The 18607-nt window shown below is 47.9% G+C and overlaps 1 long non-coding RNA gene across 5 annotated transcripts in view; it reads left to right on the top strand.

The window, feature by feature from the left end:
- Nucleotides 1-18607, top strand: part of LOC135235914 (uncharacterized) — a 240779-nt gene that overhangs the window by 38600 nt on the left and 183572 nt on the right. For 4 of the 5 annotated variants that reach the window (XR_010324462.1, XR_010324461.1, XR_010324460.1 and 1 more), the window contains exon 2: nt 9499-9582. The exons of the other annotated variant lie outside the window; for it this stretch is intronic. This is a non-coding gene — a long non-coding RNA (uncharacterized LOC135235914). The remainder of the gene's footprint in view (nt 1-9498; nt 9583-18607) is intronic. 5 annotated transcript variants of the gene reach the window in all.

The following is an 18607-nucleotide window of genomic DNA, read 5'->3' as shown; positions in this document are numbered from 1 at the left end:
TTATCTAGGAAGTGAACGAGTGAATGAATGGGGTGAGAGGGAGGGGGAGAGAGAGAGAGAGAGAGAAAATGACAGAGATGGAGAGAATTTGACTTTTTATTTCACAAAGACAGTGGACACATTAGAAGGACCAGCAGGAGGTGAAGACAACATCAGTGCCGCACTACCAAAGCTGGTTAGCAGACACGAGCCACATCGGTGACATGAAAGCTGTGTAGTAGAATTTGTGAAGTAGGACCCCAGTGAAAAGCTCTTTAACCCAGCCCTAGGTGTAAGTTGTAAGGCCTCTGGCTCTTTGCTGTTGTTCATTATGTAGTTCAGTTTTAATTAGGCTAATTTTCTTTTTTTATATAGCTCATATTATTGCACAGTTGGATAGTTGAAAAATTATCTCTCTAGGATGCACTTCTTGCACTTTGTGTCTCTCTTGGGACAGTACTGTCCCTCCTTACTGGACTGTTGCCCTTTAATCCCTGATCTTTGCACTTGTGTTCCCATTTTAAGTCACTCTGAGTGCGCACATCTGCTAAATTCCGGTAAACTTTAAATTAAAAATGAAAACTATTTAGCAACAAACGCTCTGGTCAGGTAGATGTGAAAAAACGGTATTTGAGAGAGTTGGTGAGTGTAGCAGGAAACGATCCACAAGCGATCCAGAGGGGGAGATAATCTCTCAAATATCCTCTCCCCCTCTCCTCCCCTTCCCAGGGTCCCACGGTGGGCGCGTTTGGCCTGCTAAATCTTCCGGACCACCGAGGAGAGAGTACCGCTTGCAGGGGAGAGCAGCAGCTCCGGTCTCCCGCGCTCCGACGGGAGGACCCCAGGCGAAGGGGGGTCGCGCCGCGGGTCCCCGGTTATTAATTGGGCCCGTCGCCCGAGCCGCTAACGATGATTTATACGCGGCGGCGCTAACGAGCGTGGCGGAGACGGCGCTCGGAGTTCCGCCGCGGCGCCCCCCCCCCCGGCCGGCTCGGCGAACGCGGAGACGGCTGGAAACGCGGTCAAACGGTCGTCATGCCTTCCCAAGAGCCATAATTTAGTCGTCTACCACACGCCACGGTCACGAGCGGGGCGCCCATTTAAATCTGTGTTTATTTTCTGCCTGCGCTTTTTAAAAAATCACTGAATTACATTTTTTTAGTTTTGTTTGGAGAGCCTGGTTATATTACAAGGTTAATCTCGTGGCCGCAACCAGTTATAAGAGTTCCGTTCAGACAAGTATTTCCGAATGTTTCCGAATTCATGTTCTTTTTTCCCGCGGTGCGCAGGAACTGGCTATGTATGGCAAATTGTGGTCACTCACTCACTCACGGACGACCTTTCAGGGACGTGTGGCGCATGCGCAGGTGGTGCTTCGTTTATTAGGACGCATGCGCAGGTGGTGCCAGCTAAAAATGTGTCTGCGAAAGTGAGTTGCGCCGTGGGTCTGGACGGTTCCGTGCTTATTTGAACTCATAGTGGCTTGGCGGATTGTCGTTCGTGCAAATAGGCTTTTCCTTGGTTGCGTGCACTTATTGCTGATGTCATAATTGGTGCCTTTGAGCTCTGAAGCACAGGAATGATGTGAATACTGGCAGGACTCTTACACCTGTAAGGTGTCCGCGTTAATTTGGGAGATCTCTGGCGTGTGCCCATCCACAAAAGTGTTGGTCCGGCCACCGCGTCCCTGCACACAGCTGTCCACTCGCTGACCTGCATACCCATGATGACTTCACCTCTTACACAGCTTGCATAGGCATGTTTCAGTTCCCCCAGTCTGCCAAAGGGGGCGATGTTGCCTACTGAGATGAAGAATTATGAGGCAAAGAAAAATGTGTGTTTTAATATGTCCAAGTACTCCCAGGCACAGTTATAAATTGGCACAGTAAAGATCCAGTACCAGATGGTAGGGCGATTTGCTGCTCCAAGCACCAGTGCTATAGCTAGGCACACACTTAGGATGCCAATTTTAATTTGGCTTGAATTTTATTCTTGAAAACCCTGTAATGGGGGATGTCATTTCTTGGTCTTGCTTTAGGGCTCCTTCACATTCAGTGATGATGAAAGTGGGGTACAGAAATGGGGAGGGGGGGGGTCCGTCGGGACCATGCTGTGCTTACAGGACTGAGATTGTTTACTGTGTTACAGCATAATCCTTCTTTCTTTTTTTTAACTTGATGCGAGGCTTAGCACAAGTACACTATATGACCTAAAGTATTTGGACACCCCTTGGTCTGGGGCTGTTTTTCATGCATTGGGCTAGGCCCCTTCGTTCCAGTGAAGGAAAATCTTAATGCTACCGCATACAATCACATTCTAGGCGATTCTGTGCTTCCCCAGCAGTTTGGGGAAGGCCCTTTCCTGTTTCAACCTGACAATGCCCCTGGGCACACAGCGAGGTCCATAAAGAAATGGTTTTGTCAAGAACGGTGCGGAAGAATTTGACTGGCCTTGCACAGAGCCCTGACCTCAACCCCATCCAACACCTTTGGGATCAGTTGGGAAGCTAACTGTGAGGCCTAATTGCCTAATCAGTGCCCGACCTCACTAATGCTCTTTTGGCTGAATGGAAGTAAATCCCTGCAGCCATGCTCCAACATCTAGTATAAAGCCTGGTTATAGCAGCAAAGGGTGATCCAACTCCGTATTAATGCCCATAATTTTGGATGAGATGTTGGATGTCAGGTGTCCACATACTTCTGGCCATGTAGTGTATGTTCTAAAATTTGAAGTTTGTATTTCCCCAACCACCCCCCCCCCCCAACAAAAACCCATAATGCATCTTTTCTTTTCCTATCTGGCTTGGGGCAGATCTACAAATTGGTGCTCCTATTTACTGAAATATATTTTCACTTTCACTCAGTCAGATCTTCTCCCTTCCCTGCTTTTTCATAATCAGGAGCTGTACGTTCCACTGGAGCTTTAGCATTAGCGAGGGCTATAACAGGCTGCTCCTTTCCCTCCTCCGAATAAGCTGGTGTTGCTGCTCAGCGTGCCCTGGAGCCCTGGGACGGCTCTGCAGCCACATATCAAACATTCTGGAGCCGGTGCTGGGCTAGGAGACCAAGCATTGGGCAACACTGCCTTAAGCACACAGCCCCAACCAGACCTGGGTCAAATACGTATTTGTCTTGGATTCAAATACTTTTCTACGCTTTACTGATCTTGTCTGGTGTATCGGAACCAATGAAATACGCTCAAAAAGTGCAAACCCCGCCTTCTGGTCATACTGACAGGCTCAATTACACCAGGCAAGGTCAGTAGTGTACAGAGAGGTATTTGAATCCAAAACAGATATGTATTTGACCCAGGTCTGCTCCTAACCCTCCGTCATCGCGTCGAGCCCTTAAAGACCAGGGCTCGTTACTCTTCTGCTGTGAGTCATTCATGCTTTTCACTCTTTCATTCACTCAGACATGAAAAAGCAGGTTTACTGAGGTAGCCGGATAACTGCGCTGAGTAAAACCCCGAGCAGCTCTTTGGTTTTTTTTGCTTCAGCTTATGTTCCAGATTTGGGAGGATTCCGGGTGTTACCCAGTGCAGTATTATCCGGCTAACTCAGCAATCCGGCTTCATGAAACAGGGCCCTGGTCATTATGTCCTGTTGGTAACGTGTAGGGAAAATGGAGCCAATGATACTTTGTCCCAAAGTTTGACTGTGACATTGGAGTGGGGAGGGGCTCACAGTCCAGCCAGCCCAGTGCACACAGTAATGTCTTTTTGAGCCAGGCACTTCAGAGACCACCTTTTATGTGGTCACATTGTGCTCAGTTCTGAGGCTCATCATGATGATCCTTCTGCAGGTTTTAATCCATGTCCTTGCTCACCATCTTTACTTCCATTAATACTTTTTTAAAAAAGAAGCTGATTATTCCCCTTTTCTCACATATGGAATGTCCTGTCCAGTCTCAACACTGCAAGTAACTAAAACCTCTCAGCTCCTGGCAGAAACGACCTCTCTTCAACCTGTAGTCCACCAGTTATACCTTCACAGTTACACCTTCACAGTTACGCCTTCACAGTTATACCTTCACAGTTACGCCTTCACAGTTACACCGGAGGAGTGCAGTGTCTATGTTTGTTTAAGCGAGACAGATATACTATTACTTTTTTTTCCCCATGTGAGATGTAATAGTGGGTTGTTAGCGCAACCCCCTGAATGTAATCCAATTATCGCTGCTCCTGTCTGCCGAAGCCAGAGCCGCCGAGCTTCCGAAGGCGAAAGGCCTCGCGTGGGTGCGCCCGAAACGTATTCGATTGAAATGCATTTTCTCTGACTTCTCACCAACACAGTGCGTCGCAGCGATGTCTAAAACTGCATCGTCCACAGAATTCACGAATGCGACAACAAAAAAGATAAATAAAATCTCCCGGTGTGTATATTGATTACTTCCTGCTGACAGATTTACCGGCAGTAATTCTCTCCTTCCGGAGTGTTCTCGAGCCTCTACAGCCCGGTGACTGTGGTGCTACGCTCGCAGGCTTTTTGTTGAGAAGACAGCCTGACGACGACACCCGACGCCCAACGGAGAAAGCGAAAAGCTTTATCTGCCGTTAGACCGTCCCCCGTGTCCTCACGTCGGACCCAAATGACTGTTTGAAAGAGGAGTCTTTTGAAATGGAGTGACCCTCCAGAGGCTGACGCCCACACCGTTATTCTCAAACTGCTGCTGCTGCTCACATAACTCTGCACTCGCTGCTCACATAACGCTGCACTCACTGCTCACATAACTCTGCACTCGCTGCTCACATAACTCTACACTCACTGCTCACAACTCTGCACTCGCTGCTCATATAACTCTGCACTCGCTGCTCATATAACTCTGCACTCGCTGCTCACAACTCTACACTCGCTGCTCATATAACTCTGCACTCGCTGCTCACATAACTCTACACTCGCTGCTCACATAACTGCACTCGCTGCTCACATAACTCTGCACTCGCTGCTCACATAACGCTGCACTCACTGCTCACATAACTCTACACTCGCTGCTCACATAACTCTACACTCACTGCTCACATACTCTGCACTCGCTGCTCAATAACTCTGACACTCGCTGCTCAAACCTACACTCACTGCTCACATAGCACGCTCACTCGCTGCTCACAACTCTGCACTCGCTGCTCAATAACTCTACACTCGCTGCTCACATAACTGCACTCGCTGCTCACATAACTGCACTCGCTGCTCACATAACTCTGCACTCGCTGCTCACATAACTCTGCACTCGCTGCTCACATAACTCTCACTCGCTGCTCACATAACCTGCACTCGCTGCTCACATAACTCTACACTCGCTGCTCACATAACTCTGCACTCGCTGCTCACATAACTCTACACTCGCTGCTCACATAACTCTGCACTCGCTGCTCACATAACTCTACACTCGCTGCTCACATAACTCTGCACTCGCTGCTCACATAACTCTGCACTCACTGCTCACATAACTCTGCACTCGCTGCTCACATAACTCTGCACTCGCTGCTCACATAACTCTGCACTCGCTGCTCACATAACTCTGCACTCGCTGCTCACATAACTCTGCACTCACTGCTCATAACTCTGCACTCACTGCTCACATAACTCTGCACTCGCTGCTCACATAACTCTGCACTCGCTGCTCACATAACTCTGCACTCACTGCTCATAACTCTGCACTCACTGCTCACATAACTCTGCACTCGCTGCTCATATAACTCTACACTCACTGCTCACATAACTCTGCACTCGCTGCTCACATAACTCTACACTCACTGCTCACATAACTCTGCACTCGCTGCTCACATAACTCTGCACTCGCTGCTCACATAACTGCACTCACTGCTCACATAACTGCACTCACTGCTCGCGGTATTTCAGTGCCCTTTACTTTCTGCATGTCTGTGACTGACATTCTTTTTTTTATTTTATTTTTTTATATCTTGGAACAGAGAGATGTGTGTGGTCCAGGGTTGTCATCAATTCTATGTCAATTTTGGAATTGAACTGAAAGTCAATTAATTAATAACCACCAGAGAAAGTTAGGATTTGACCCCTTTTTCATTTCATGAGTTTGTAATTTTTTTTTTTCTTTAATTTACCCCAAGCCTGAATCTGTCCACCATTAGTCTGATTGGCTTGGTCAATACAGGCCGATCAGAGCAACTGCCTCTGCAGTGTACTTTGTCCCCACAATCTCTTTTCTTGGTCCCCGATCGATTTCTTTCCCTGGGTTTTCCACCCCAGAATCTCCACCCCAGTTTCCCACTCCGCTTTGAGAACGCGAGCGACGAGCGACACGAGCGGGCCACTTTCACCTGAGCGTTCCACACGGCGCCCGCCATCCCCCGCGCGCTCATTCGCTCGCCCCGCCGTCCATCACCTCGGTCCCAGGAGCCCCGCCCTCGCACGCGTGAAGCCCGTCTGCCGGCGGAGGCGCATCCAATCCCCCCCCCGCCCCCCGGGGGGAAGCCCCTCGAGAGGCCCGAAATGTCAATAGAGGAAGTGATTTAGAGGGAGGAAAAGACGCTCTGGGAGGCGCGGCAGGGGAGAGAAACGGCCATTTTCCCTCAAAGCGACAGCATAATAGGCTTCGCAAAAACCGGGAATTAATACCGGAGCTAATTATAGCCGCTCTCTTTATCTTTGTTTGATGTTACAGGTACAAAAGCCACTTCAGGAGAGGTAATTGCCATGAAATGGCCGTGCCTGTATTTTTTATTATTATTAATCCCCCCCCCCCGCAATTTTGGTCATTACTTTAATAGGACCAGGTGAAAATGCATTGTGGCCTAGCTCCTCTCTTCCCTTATGAAATTAAAGCGCTGTTTTATGGGTCTTAACTGGAGGGTAATGGAGTCGGGAGAGTCCCCGCTTATGCTTTCTGAGGGAAAAGTGTGCGCGGTGTTGCGAGGCGGAGTATTTCATTTCGGTGATGGCTTCTCTCGTGGTGCGTGAATCCCCCGTTGTTTTTAAACCGAAGGTACTTTTGGGTTTAAAAACAAGAGAGTCTTTGCCGTTACGAATTCTGAAAACTTCCAAGATGTGCGATTTGGTGAGGCAGGTCGAATCGATGGAAAATAATTACAACGCTGATAACCTAGAGGTAAGCCTGAATATAAAAGGCTCGTGATTTGAATTCATATCTGGAAAATGTATCCCTTAATTCTTAGAAACGGCTAAAAATGAATTAAGTGTTAGAGGAAAAAGTCCTTACCCAGACACTTCACGGGGACTGGCCTAAAATAAGGAACCCTGGGGGCATACTGAACTCAGGGCAACAAAAGACACTGTTTAATGAACGGGGTGGACTGACATTTCGATATCAATGACGTCTTCCTCGGAGTCAAACAACATTAGAAACTGCTAAAAATGGGTCAACTTTTGTCTCAATAAATTGGTTGGTACATTGCAGCTCTGTGGTCTTCCTGTAATTCTGGGAAACCTGTACTTTTTCTTTTACGCCTCTTGGTGCTCCTTGCAGTAAGTATGATATTGGGTTTAACCGAGTTAAGGGAGTCTGTAATTTATTTTTTCGGAACTTCTTGAACTCTGTTGCCATGGAGCTGTACGGTATGATCTCATTGCCCCACCCCACAGTTGCCATTTCTCTCACCTTCCAACAAACCATTGGTCTAAAATATATCCAAAAAAACAGTCAGTCCATATGATAGTCGGGGGAAAGTGTCTTTCAACAATTAAAATTTAAAACATGACTTGTGTTTTCAACAAAATATGCACATCTAAACATCCTTGTTTACAAATGTATTGTTTGATAATGAAACAAATACCAAGGCTACGACAACAAAACTGTGTTTTGACTAAGGAGGATAGGTTCCATGTATGCTAAAATCCTGCCCTTAAGCTGTATCTAGCGCTGGTAGTTCAAAATTCTCCCGGCTCCCTCCCCACGGAAGGGTCACTGGTTATCTCAGTCCCCCCCTCCCCATCCCATCCCCCAATTTGTCTTATCAGTTATCAGGTAACCCTGGCTTTGGCTGGCCAACTGTAACATCTGTCGAAAACTCAAAAGACAGGATGAAACTCAGCTCAGATGCCAAAATCCCTTGACAAGGGAAAAATAGTGCTTTGGTCATTAAGCCTGTACAGTAAGCCATTTCTCTCAGTCTGTCAGCACTTTGAGTCGTCCTTCCAGTCAAGGGCGACATTCTCATTTCAGCTCCACCGTTTTCTGCCGAAAAATGGGATGAGTGGGGAAATGGGTGAAGCACAGATTTCAGACCGGTCCTCATTCTGTGACGGTGGCTTTGGTGGGAACAAACCTATCCTTTGTGCTTCCTCTTTTGCAAGGGTCCTTTTCACATTTTGTAGCATTGGTTGAGAAGGCTGGCTCGAGGCAGACCAATCAGTACTTGAGATGAACACTTGTGGGAATATGCTTTGAATAGATGGACATCAGCAGCCAAAAGAAGCAATCAGGTTTAAGGCAAACTGATCAGCGGGTTAATGGGCATATAGAGATGTTCTTGGTCCTCATGTCCAATCAGTAAGGAAATGGCCGTGGACATGCTCCTGGATTGTGAGCTGTGTTGTGTAATCAGCTGTACTGAAGCTCAGTGTTTATCACTGAGGGTCATTTAAAGATGCCATCCAACAGTTCGCTAGTTAAAAGCCAAGATTACTGATATGATTGAAAAGTGCCTTTTCTAAGATCGTGTTCTCCCGACGTGATTGGAGGTCTCCAGGAGCGACCTTGCTTTTACATCATGGCCTGCGATTGATTAGACCGCTCTTATCTTGGGCCCCCAGAGGTGATTAGACCTGCTGCTGGGGCTCTGTTCCCTTGCCGATTGACTAGCCAGCGTGCTTCCAATAATCCTGCCGTTCTTAACGGGGAGGCAGGATGGTATCCCAGGGGAACCCTGACCGAAACACAGATGAAGAGAGACACTCAGAACTATGACAGTACCATAAGATCTGATTTTAAACTGTCATCTCCTCCTCCTCACTGAAGTCCTATGTGTTGTCATAGAGGACAGTTCTTTCTGTTGCCAATCAATAATGAATAATGAAGCGTCGTTGGACCAGGGTCTCGTTTACTCTGGATGCTGGGTTCTGTCAAAGGCTGGTGCTTGTCATCGGAGCTGGTCCGAGCTTGGCTCCTTCAGCTTCTCTTGGTTTTACGTGCCTGACCCCGCCTGGAATGGTGCTCTCATCAGCAAGGGTCGAAAAACAGGAACTATTGTGTTGTTCTCAGGAGGAGGGAGTGATGTGTGTTCAGTACATGCGGACGTTCATGTGTGTGAGTGTGTCTGCTGGCACGTGTATGGTTTGTGTGTAGGTGGGGTGGGGGTGGGGGTGGGGGGGGGTTGTGCTGTGGGCTGTATTGTCACAGCAGGAGTCGGATTGTGAGGAAACAGAAATTAAATTTCAAGGCTTCTTCTGCAGATGCTGCTGTGCTGTACTGCAAGTTCTAATCTTGTTAGCGAGACAAAGCCTGCCTGGGGAGATAGAGGGGGAGGCACAGTGAAATCAATAAAATCACCCCCCTCCCCCCAACACTATCTCTCTCACCCCAGGTGGAATACGAGAAAGGCAGGGACTGAAGACTTTCCACCCAAGGCTGCGGCAGTTCTGCCCTTGGAGATCAGTCCCCGGGGGAGGTGAGAATCGCTGATCAGTCACTTTTCGCACACACAGCCTCTCCCGCCCGTGTTCCAGAACTCTGGGGACGTGTGTCGACCAAGTAACTTCCCAATTTCGTGCAAACAAAAGCACAAATTTGCTGAAGCAGGCATGCCAAACTCAACATGTATTGATAAGACTTCCATCAAGTCATCTTATTTCTTACTACTGCTAAAATAAGAGAGTAGACTGAGCATGTGCACCAGATAAATGATAGCCGACTTTGCTGACTAGCTATGCAGTAGACACTGTCACCATCCCATATCAGTGCTTTCTGTAGTTATACGAAAGCTTAGTTCCTGTAGGTCTATGTGCACGTTAAAATGGGCAGGATGTCAGAATTTCTGGCTGGTGGTTAGCCAGAGTTGGCACAATCATTCCCCTCCTGGGGAATGTTCCGGCAACAATTAGTGACATCCTCATGTGTGAATGCTTTCAAAATTGGCAAATAACCAGCTCATCCTTGGTGCGTGAGAACAAGAGGTGCCAGTAAATTGCTGGAACAGTTAATGAAGCAATATTCTCAGCTTTGTATGTGAAAGCAGCTTCTGAAACACAGCTCCCCATCGCGGAGCGTACCGTCATTTGAGTCGTTTCCTCCTGCTGTCACGAACACCTGGATAGAGACTTTACATGTTTCTAGTCAATGTCAACTGTCAATACAGACCTGATCATCACAAAAAAAAAAAAACTGAATTCACCTTAAAATGCCTCTGATTGGTGCAGTAAGTCAGGCATACCCAGACATTTTTACCTCTAGGCCCCCTCAAATAAGCTGAGCCATTGAACATTTTGTTATTTGTAATATTCGCATTACCCGCGGTCACCTAGAAGCCGTCCATCAGTATTGTCACCTGTGACAAAGCGGTCGCACAGATCAGATCACGGTTATAGCTGTTGTGCGCGCTCCCAGTGTGTGCTTGAGTGTGCATTTAACCGCATCATCCGGTGCTCGAGGCGTGTGTGTGTAACTTGTGTGTTTATCGAGCGGTGCCATTTTCTACACACAAGTGTGTTTACGTTTCAGTCGGCGCACTGGCCCGACTTTGCAAACTGTCGGTTGCACAGTGGGACTTTTGGGAGACCAAACGGTGTGTAAAAGCCTCACTTGACACCTGTGTTGGGGCTCGGAAAACGGAATGAAGTCGGTTTTTACGACACGTTCAGCTGTCATCGATTTTACGGACGCACGTGCACACAGCAGCTTTGCTTGTTCCACGGCAGCGTCCGACAACCTTGAGAACGCTGCCGGGTGCAGGGAAGTGCAGGGCTGTCAACCCTTGCAAAAAAAGTCTAGAAAAGTCTTCCGTAAACTTCCGTAAGTACTATTTTTCTGAACTAAATCCCCAGAAGTGTACTTAAAGTGCACTTTCACTTTTATATGCTGAAGTAACCTTGAAATTACGGTTTTAAAATACTTGAAGTATGCCACTTTCAGATGCGAAGTTTAGAACAGACGGTACACATATTCCAGGAAATACTTCAGGCATACATAAAATGGGCGCCATTTAGTTTCATCATATACTTCGAATATACTTGATGCACTTATAAAATAGCCGTAGTAGCCGTATAAAATATGAGTGTTTATGTACTGCTTTTTGTAAGGGAGCACTTGAAGGATGACTGGTATGGCCATGCTCCTGTTAGTGAATGGTCTCTGTCCAGAAGGTTGCATGAACGTAATATTTCATGGCGTGGAAATCTATATCATTCGATCTACTCATTATCTAGCGGGTGGGCGCAGTCACAGAAGATTCTTTCTGGAGCCTGGCCCTGTCTCCCCACAATCAGAGGAAACGGCATACTTGTGAGGGGGGGAAAAAAAAAGGTTGTGTGAGAGTCCTGTAGCCGTTGCAGTCTTATTTTCAATCTGCAAGCGTTTCATTTTTGTGAAACGCATTTTGACAGGATATTTGCGATCCGCGAGTGAACAGCCCTGCAAATCGCTTTCGTGAAACAAGCACCGGCACGACTAAAATGCTTATTGTTCCAGGGAGCACAATATTACCAAGAGTGTGCAACTGTAGTGATTGTAAAATCATTTTTGAAACCCAAACAGAATATTCTTTCAAAAGGACACCAAACGGAAATTTACTGGAGGCGGTGCCATTAAGAACACACACACACAAACACGTACGCACACACATACGCACACGCACACACACGCCCCATGCACTCGCATGCGTACTCTGTACCTGAGTGCACAGCGCACGCTCTTCAGCTCTGTGCTCTGCACTCTTGAGGGCCCTGCTGGGGCCTCCAGGAAGGCCTACCGCGATCCATTAACGCGAACGTCACCTGTGACAGAACGGCGAGTAAAAACCACCGCCCAGGAAACACATGACTGTAAAGCGCGGTGCCGCCCGCCCCTCGGCCCCATAGAGGCCCCCTCTGCAGCCGCATTAGCCTCTGACCGCCCTGGGAAGGCAGAGGGTGCATAGGGGGGGGGGCCAACAAAAAGAACGATGGACCGAGCGCCCGTCCCATTATGCTGACTGTCTGTGCGGAGACGGGCAGGGAAATACGCGCGTACCGAATATGACTCATCAGTCGATGAGTCATCTCTCTGCGTGAAGCGACCGTGTTTTAGGCTGCGGGGGTTGGGGGGGGGGGATGGCGGGTGCCGCGTGCGGCGGTTTAGCGCTCCCCGTGATGCGCTAATGCGCGAAAAATGCCTCGGCCTACGCTGCCTTCATCATTCAGACGACGTGCGGATGACTAACCGAAAGCCCTCTGCGACTGTTCAAATAAGCGGGGGGGGGGGGGGGTATGGGGAGGTGTTTCCTGTAGAAAAGTGTGCGCAGAGTGTGATAGCTCTTCATCAGCGAACTCGGTTCCTATGCAGTCGCTAGGTGAAGAAATTTGACGTATAAGTTCCAAACGCAGTGCCAGATGACTATAGAGAGTTGTAGCGATCGGCCACACCCCTTTGGACTTGCACGCCGTTATGTCATACACCACGCCCACTAGGACCGATTTCCACCTATCTTGATATTTTGACTAATCTGTCCAACTTCATATTTACCTACCCTTTTGTTTCATTCAATCAATCGGTTTCCGAGATATATATATTTTTTTAGCATTTGCAGTCCCCCATTCGCTGATGTCAAAATCTCTTTTGTTGCAATGCGTCGAATCGACCCTTAACATATACATCAGGTTTAATGATGATGGCACAAACTGTTATTTTACACGTTATGACGACCAATATTGTCACAGGCCGCACACTTTGTGAAGTTGCATCGATCGATGCAAACCGTGTTGATTATCCGAGTGGCCCATTTTATGTACCATACAGTATGTGTATTTTAAATTAAATTTGCTTGGAGGTTGTTGCAAATGAGTGTGACATAATGTCTCATAAGTCCAAAGGGGTGTGGCAGATCGCTATGGTCACCTGACACTCCATTGGGAACGTAAAAGCTAATTTCATCACCTGCCAACTGCTTAAAATCTGGGTCCGTTGATATGGAGCAATCACACTGCATTTTATTCAGGAAACGCACTCCTTCATATATATATATATATATATATAGTTTTGTTGCTGTTGTTATTGCTGCTGTTGTAGCAGTAGCAGTGGTATATGGTTTAATATAAAAGCACTATGTGTGCTGAATGTTTTTGAGAGAGAGGAGACGCAAAAAAAATAAATAAAAATAAAATAAAATCTGGCGCATCCTCCCACCAAAAGCCTCCTGGCAGCCTGCTTTTGTCCTGCCCTGTGATATTGCCAGGATTGGTTCCGCTCACGGCTTGCTGTAATAAAGTGCCAGGAATCAACGCATCAGCACCTTTTTTTTTTTTTGTGGTAATTTTTGATGTCTTCAAAATGACGAGCCAAGCAGGGATGAAGGGATGCGCTTTCATCTCCGTGCCCTTCTGCTTTCATGATGGATTCCGTTATATTCGGAGCGATGGGATTTGCACGCTTGTCCATTCATTGCGCTGAAACGTGATGCGATGAAAGCAGTGCCTTAAAGCAGCTCATAGCAGCTTGCATTGGGAGGTATGGACTACCCTTTTTGAGTTGGTGTTCATAGCATGTTATATATTAATTTATATTGATATCGGTGGCTCTTTCTGGGATTTGTGTTGCGCTGTCGATCGGAGCAGAAGGAATTTAAATGGAAATGTGCAGTAAAAGGGTTATCTGAGCTCATCTTGTCCGTGGTGATTTCATGCGATTTCTGGCAGTGCTTTCAAATAATCTCCGTGATTTCTCTCTCCGTCCTGCTCCTAAGTGCTGCAGTAAATAGAGAAAGTGAAATCCTTATAGTGGATGCAGACATGGGTCTGCAATATATTTGAAATAATTATATACCCTTTAGATGCTTGTAAAATTTTAAAACACTCTTTCAGGTTCCAGAGATGTTTGGACAGCGTGCCCATTACCGAAACATGCAAGCATGTGAGAGAGTTCTCAATATTAGTGAAACTGGACACATCTTTAAAGCAATAGCTCCTTAATTGTCTTCAGGAATTTCTCCGATGTGTGAAGGGTTAAAGTGGTTAAAATAATGTATTTTACTCTGGCCCGGCGAGCGGGGGAAAGGTCAGACTCTTTGTTGCGGGTGACCGCACCATCGAGCCGTTCCCCGCCGTCCTGGTGGACGCGCCCGTAGCTGCGCGGTGCTGATTTATCTCGGCCCGCTTGGCCCATTAGCAGATGAATGAAATCTCTGAGAAGAGCTAAAAGGCAGGGCTTGGAGTGGCCATAAAAATTTATCGCGGTAATAACAACGCTGGCGCGCGCTCAGAAGAGCACGCGCGTTTTCCCCGCCTCTTCCAGAGATCAGACGGCGCGGCCCACTCGTGAGCTGGGAGTTCCCAGAATGCCTTGCGGCACACCTCTCCCACGGCTTCGTTGTAAATCTTCCCCGGAGATGAGATTCAGGGACGCTTTAAAGCGGCCGTACGCACCGCAGGCTCTGCTCAGCCCAGCCCCAGCCTGCAGCAACCAATCAGGCCGCACCAAACTGGCCAGGCCCAATCAGGCAAGCTCTACTAAGGACCTTGTTTTAAGTGTCGCCGCTGGGCCATTTTTTGCTGGGAACACCGAAACGTGTCTTGTGTTGGTGGCAGCCAAACTCTGTTGGCTGTACACGCTGTGCAATGCGGACGGCTCTTAAAGGGAATGAAAAGGGGCCATTTGATTGGCTCTTAATGAATCCAATGAATACACCACACCCATTGATAATATATTCGGTATAATCCAGCCCATTTTCCAGGTGTGCCTCACACTTTCAGCTCCTCACTTCTGGTCAGGAAAATGGCTACGTTCGCTAGCCGCGGCCAGCGCCACTAACTGCTCCCACGCGCCGTGTGTCATCGATTCCCGGGAAAATGGAGCCCTGGGTCTCTGATCTCACCGAGGCAATCAGAACTGAAGAATGGACAGCCCGGGCCGCAGCTCGCCGGCGGAGTCGTCTGCCCGGAGCGAAACTCACTTTTGATGACGCTCGTCTCCTCCGCTCCGCTCCCGGCCCACAGGGGAGCGATTAGGGCCGGTCTCGGGATCGATGGCGACATTCTGGCGGGAAAACGGTCTCTGCGCGTAATAGACTTGGGGGGGGGGGGGCTAGAGACGGCCCCCCTGGGCACATCAGCGGCCTGACATCACCGCGTACAGGGTGGTGATCGCCGCGTCTGAGGCAGAGCTGACATCACTGGGGGGGTCGCTGTCATCGTGGTCTTTGATCTAATCACCGCCTTTCTCTTTATAGTAGGAGCATGCAATTCATGTTTGATTAGAGTATCTGTATCGTTTTCTTTTTTTTTGTTACTGAATTTGCCTTTTATGTCCCACAGTGCACTGTGCGCTTCATCCAGCTGATTTAACGCATGGCACAGGACCGTAAGTCCCCCCCCTTGCGATCGACGTAAGTGACGGGCGTACGCTCGCTCGCTCGCGTTTTATGACATGCGGTGAAATTTCCACGCCAGGGGGCTAGTGATGTGGTGTGGCAGTGTTAATCAAGTTCGGGATGGGCTCGCCTCTTTGCGAACAGGGCTCTGAATAATTTATCATGTTTGTGCTTAACATGCGCTATAAGCAAGGCTATAACCCCCTCCCCCCCCCCCCTTTTTTATTTCAGTGATTACACTGTCAAGGACTTGGTGAAATATTGCATCACTGTTAGCACTTTAGCACTGGAGACAAAAAACACTCCTCTCTGACCGGGTGCAAAACTGCCGTAATCAGCAAACTTCTAATTTATTATTGTTGTTTTTTAAAGTCAACTGCCACCGATGAGATTTGTTGCCCGTGGGTGTAAAGTACGGTTTACTACTTTTATTTGCTGATTTAAAGTCTGGCTGTTAGATGCATTGGGATGCAGTTTTGTGTTTGTGTTTGTGTGTGTGTCGCACGTGTACGTACAGTGTGTGTGTGTGTGTGTGTGTAGCACGTGTGCGTACAGTGTGTGTGTGTAGCACACGTGCGTACAGTGTGTGTTTGTGTGTGTGTGTAGCACGCATGCGTACAGTGTGTGTTTGTGTTTGTGTGTGTGTGTAGCACGTGTGTGTGTGTGTGTGTGTGTGTAGCACGCGTGCGTACAGTGTGTGTTTGTGTGTGTGTGTAGCACACGTGCGTACAGTGTGTGTTTGTGTGTGTGTGTAGCACGTGTGTGTGTGTGTGTGTGTGTAGCACGCATGCGTACAGTGTGTGTTTGTGTGTGTGTGTAGCACGCGTGCGTACAGTGTGTGTGTGTGTGTGTAGCACGCGTGCGTACAGTGTGTGTGTGTGTGTAGCACGCGTGCGTACAGTGTGTGTTTGTGTGTGTGTGTAGCACGTGTGCGTACAGTGTGTGTGTGTGTAGCACGCGTGCGTACAGTGTGTGTTTGTGTGTGTGCGTACAGTGTGTGTCTCTGTGTGAATAGACCGCGGCTGATCTGGAGCTCTGGAGCAGCCCGCGGAAGGCTTACTGAGCTGTTCCCCACCCCACCAGGTAGGGATGAACTTAGAAGCTTGCTCCTGTGGGGGTTCAAGCCAGGGTTGTGTGTGAAGCGTAGTGTGACAATTGCTGTGAGGTGCGCTATATAAATAAAATTTGATTGATCGATGTGTCCGGTTTGAAGAATACCCGGGAGGAAAGGCCCAGGGAAAGGGCAGTTGTATGCTGGTGGTGAAACTGTCTGCTCAAACAAAGGCTGATCACGCCCCCCCTCCTTCACCTCAAAACAATTTGAATTGTTTTTACACAGTTCTAAAAGCAAATAATAAAGTGCATTACATTCATTTCAGGTTGAGTCCTGTCAATAGTACGGGAGGTCATGGACTGAAATTCAGAAGGACTCAGTGAATTTCACGCTAATGTTAGGAAATGTGGTGATGGTAGCATACATGACAGCTCACCAAGTCATCTTGTAGAGGCAGGGTTCCTTGGGGACTCCAAAATGAGCCTCAGCATCATGCTTGACCCACAAAGCAAGAAATCAAAGTCAATTTTATTTGAAATGCATTATCACCAACATGTAGGTCTCAAAACACTGTGCAATGAAACAAAGAATACATAAAATAACATGTACGCACACACACATAGCAAACAGATATACACATATGCTCACACAAGTGCAAAATAAGAAAATAAAAAGAGTAGAACTGGGATGACTGGATTATGTCACAGAATAATGAATAAGAGAACCACACAACCATGATCAGGCACTTAAACAAATCAATGCTATTCATTGATAGTGTTCAAACTAGCCAGCAACAATATGGTACATTATAAAAACATGAGAAAAAATGCGTTTTTAGTTTTCATTAAAAAAATGTAAACCTTCCTTCCCTAACCGATGCAGAATGGGTGTTCCACAGTCAAGGACCACGGTAGACAAATGCTCTGTTCCCAGACGACTTCTTGTCAACTCTGGGGGTAACCTTTGTTCATAGACCGGAGAGGGCACAGACGTGCATTTGGACTGGAATGATTGGACGAATAGGATGGCTCTTATCTATTTAAAGCTTTATAGGTGAGCCTTGAAATCAGCTCTGGCCTGAAATGGTAACCAGTGTTGAAAGCCCAGAATGGGTGTTATGTGATGGAATGTTCCAGTATTTGTTAGGACTCTTACCATGGTGTTCTGGGCAAGTTGGAGACCTTGTAGAAAACAAGGCACCAGTCTAGCCTGGGAACATTTTCTGGTTTTTAGTGGGGTGGCAGAGTCAAGAGCAATGAGCCGAGCTCTGTTTAATCTGTTAGTTAGGACATCAAGGGTCTCTGTGTCTTTAGTGTCAGAAGCTAGAATCGTTTGACATTGTGCTACAAACCTACGCCGTAATGTTGATGACAATCTGAACACCCATCAGCAAACACCTGAAACGGAGAACGAGGCACTGAAAAAGACCGGAAACTGGGCCGTTTAAAACGGACAGCGCATCAGTACCAAGGGTATGCGAAACGAGCCTCGATGGGCTACGACCTGTTCTGGTCATCAAACATTTTTATGGTCTTTCCCTCCACCCTTGCCTGATGATATTCAGCATCCCGCTTTTTAAGAGAACGTATTCCGGATCGCGCTCGGCACGACGACCGCTGTTTATCCCGGCGCGTTATTAGAAACGCGCTTTATTGGCCGTCCGTGGGTTCCGACGACACTTAGGAAAGATGAAAGGGAGGCTTCCAGTGGGACGAGAGGCAGGTTTATTGGATCTGGCTGCAGGAGCTACGGGGCCTTCTTCCGGTGATGATTTATATCTGCGGAGGATGCGATGACGTCGCGGTTGAGGAAAGAGCGGAGAGAGCGATCTCTCTCGAACGGGGGGCGAGGGAGAGGCGACGGACGCCCTCTCGCCCTCTCACGGGGCTCGCGAGACCAACCCGCGTCAAACCATCGCTTCGAGAGCGTTAACCCCTTAGATGCCAGTACGTCTCCTGCAGATTGCCAACGGCATGGCAAACGTCTGTTCTCACCGTTTGGTTTGAATCGTGTTCTGTTGGAAAAATTTGAGGGATTTGCTGGCTGCGTTTAAAATTTTACCGGCATCTACATGCCACCACAGAC

The sequence above is a fragment of the Anguilla rostrata genome, chromosome 12 (genome assembly GCF_018555375.3).
Source record: "Anguilla rostrata isolate EN2019 chromosome 12, ASM1855537v3, whole genome shotgun sequence".
Lineage (NCBI taxonomy): Eukaryota > Metazoa > Chordata > Actinopteri > Anguilliformes > Anguillidae > Anguilla > Anguilla rostrata.
Note: the sequence above shows the minus strand (reverse complement) of the source record. Positions and strands in the feature narration are given on the sequence as shown.